Source organism: Pteropus vampyrus, unplaced genomic scaffold (genome assembly GCF_000151845.1).
Source record: "Pteropus vampyrus isolate Shadow unplaced genomic scaffold, Pvam_2.0 Scaffold11, whole genome shotgun sequence".
NCBI lineage: Eukaryota > Metazoa > Chordata > Mammalia > Chiroptera > Pteropodidae > Pteropus > Pteropus vampyrus.
This window is the reverse complement of record NW_011888792.1, coordinates 1,299,561-1,302,128: the sequence shown is the minus strand read 5'-3', so window position 1 is coordinate 1,302,128 and position 2,568 is coordinate 1,299,561. Positions and strand designations below refer to the sequence as shown.

The window sequence follows — 2,568 nt, the reverse complement described above, 5'->3', positions numbered from 1 at the left end:
GATCAAAAGGCTCAAACTTCCAGTTATAAAATAAGTAGGTCATGGGATGTTGCGTACAGCATGGTGACTACAGTTAGTAATACTGTACTGCATGTTTGAAAGTTGCTAAGAGAATTAAATCTTAAAAGTTCTCACCACAAGAAAAAAAAATTGTAACTATGCGTAGTGATGAATGGTAACTTGTGGTGGTGATCATTTCACAATACATGAAAATATTGAATCATATGGTGTACACCTGAAATTAACATAAGGTTATATAAGTCAATTAAAAAAATAGTGACAACAGTGCTGACGGCATCCCGGGTCACCCCAGGAGATCCTATGTAAGGTGTTCTATCAGTAGTTGGAGGAAAACGCTTACTAGGACATTGGGCGTATGTTGCTCTGTAGTGGTATTCATGGTTTTTGGCTGTCTCACCCTCACTTCCTAATATCATCCTTTTTGGGGACTGCAATCCTGGGTATAGTTGTGGTGGAGTCAGTGTCCTTTCCACATAGAACCCAAAGGGGCCAGATCCTCCCCCTCCCTATCCCACTGTAAGCCAGCCATGTGTCCTTGGCTTGGTCGGTTAAATTCTTTCTTGGAAATTGTCTCTGATCTTTCTTTCTGGACTCCTGTTTGGTAGATAAGAGCCTTCTAGTTGGCCACTTTTTCTCTCTCATTTTCTATTTATTTTGTTCCCTTTATTGATAGTTTCTCTATTTTATCTTTTAGAGCTTCTGGTGAATTTATTATTGTAGCTATCATAATTCTCAACAGTTCTTTTCTGTTTTTTTTATTATTACTTTCCCTCCCTAAATATAGCATTGTTTCGTGGATGCATATTGTGTTCGGGCTGCTGTAACAAAACACCCCTGACTGGGTAGCTCATAAACAGCAAATTTATTGTTCACAGTTCTGGAGGTTGGGAAATCCGAGATCAAGGCTCCGGTATAGTTGACTTCTGATGAGGCCGGTTCACAGCCAATGCCTGTTCACTGTGGCCGCACTCAATGGAGGAGGCTAGGGATCCCTTTGGAGCCTTTTTTATAAGGCACTAATCCCTTTGATGAGGGGCCCTGCTTCCATGACCTAAGTACCTCCCAGAGCCGCACCTCCGAGTGCCATTACCTCTGGGGGTTGGGATTTCAACATACGAATTCAGGGGGGACACAGGCATTCAGACCATAGCACATATCTTCTCATGTTTCATGGAGGATACTATTTATGTTTTTTAAGTGTTCCTCTGATCCCTTTATGGCCTCTCTTGTCCCTTCTGTGAGCTGCTTTTATTCTGATTGTTTAATCTCTCGCCTTTCAGAGAGAGGCACTAAAAAGTGAATTGAAATCTCCCTGGGCATTCCTACCCTGTCATTCTGTAAGTAACAAAAATCACAATGTCACTTTCTGTGCCCTACTTTTTTCTCTGAATATTATTATAACATTTTCCATTGTTTGATATGTTCCATTATGTTAACGACTTTATTTACTTATAGTTTCCCCAACTGTTTTGTTGGGCATTAAGTTTTTTTTTCTCTTAGAAGTAAGTTTGCTATAACTATCTTTCCACATATGGCTTTTATTTCCATCTGTTCATTGACTTGGAATCTGGGAATGGAATGATCAGGTCAAAAGCTTGTGGGCATTTTCATCAGTCTTCCCCATCAGTCAGCCAAGTTTCTTTCTGAAGGCAGTGAGTACAGATCCAGTGTCAGCAGCAACAAATGAGTACAACCCTTCAAGCACATGATTTTTGATTCTTTATTGTTGCTAGTTTCAAAAATACAAAATAACACTCATTATGGTTTAAATCTCGTTACTGTTTAAATTTGTCTTTGGTTACTGATGAGGTTGAACATTCTTTCACATGGAACTGGGAAAAGTTTAGCCTGGAGAAACCTGAGGAAGTCCCCTGGATGTAGAAAAGCTCCTCAAAGGACATTCAAATATATGCAAAAGCAACATATTCTGTGTTGGTGTGTTGGCAGCGGTTCTTAACCTGGGTGCCATGGGCTAGAGTGGGTTGTCTCTTTGAAATTATATGCAAACTTTTGTTATATGCAAGGGGAGGATCCTTGGCTTTCATTATAATCTCACAAGGATCTGGACCTAACAGGGCTGTTATGTGGTGGGAGATTTCTGCCCCAAATAAGAAAATGGCATTATAGGAAGATTGGCGTGAGACTTCCTTGGTTTGAAACCTTGTTGTGCCACTTGCTAAGTTATTGAATTCTCTGTGCCATAAAGTGGGGATAACAATAGCAACTATTTCATGGAGTTGGTGTGGTGATTAAATGAGTTCACACAAGTAAAACACTTTTAATAGTGTCTGACACATAGTAAATGTTTAATAAATGTCTATTAAAAACTGTTAATAATTAGAATCTTTCAAGAATAGAATAGGCTACCTTATGTAGTAGGGAGTTCCCCGTCACTTGAGTTGTTCATAAAATAGATGACAACCATCAGGGAGGCTCCTAAGAGGATCCTTGAATTGGGAAGGAGTTTCTGTGAATTAAATTTTCCCTTTGGGCAGGTGGCAAGGGTGAGACCAGCCATCCTCAATAAGCCAGCAAGACCTCCAGCCG

General features: G+C 40.0%; 1 long non-coding RNA gene across 1 annotated transcript in view; it reads left to right on the top strand.

The window, feature by feature from the left end:
- LOC111731265 overlaps positions 1-2,568 on the top strand; it is a 24,385-nt gene that overhangs the window by 5,343 nt on the left and 16,474 nt on the right. Inside the window, exon 2 of the long non-coding RNA XR_002777042.1 lies at positions 1,302-1,358. This is a non-coding gene — a long non-coding RNA (uncharacterized LOC111731265). The remainder of the gene's footprint in view (positions 1-1,301; positions 1,359-2,568) is intronic.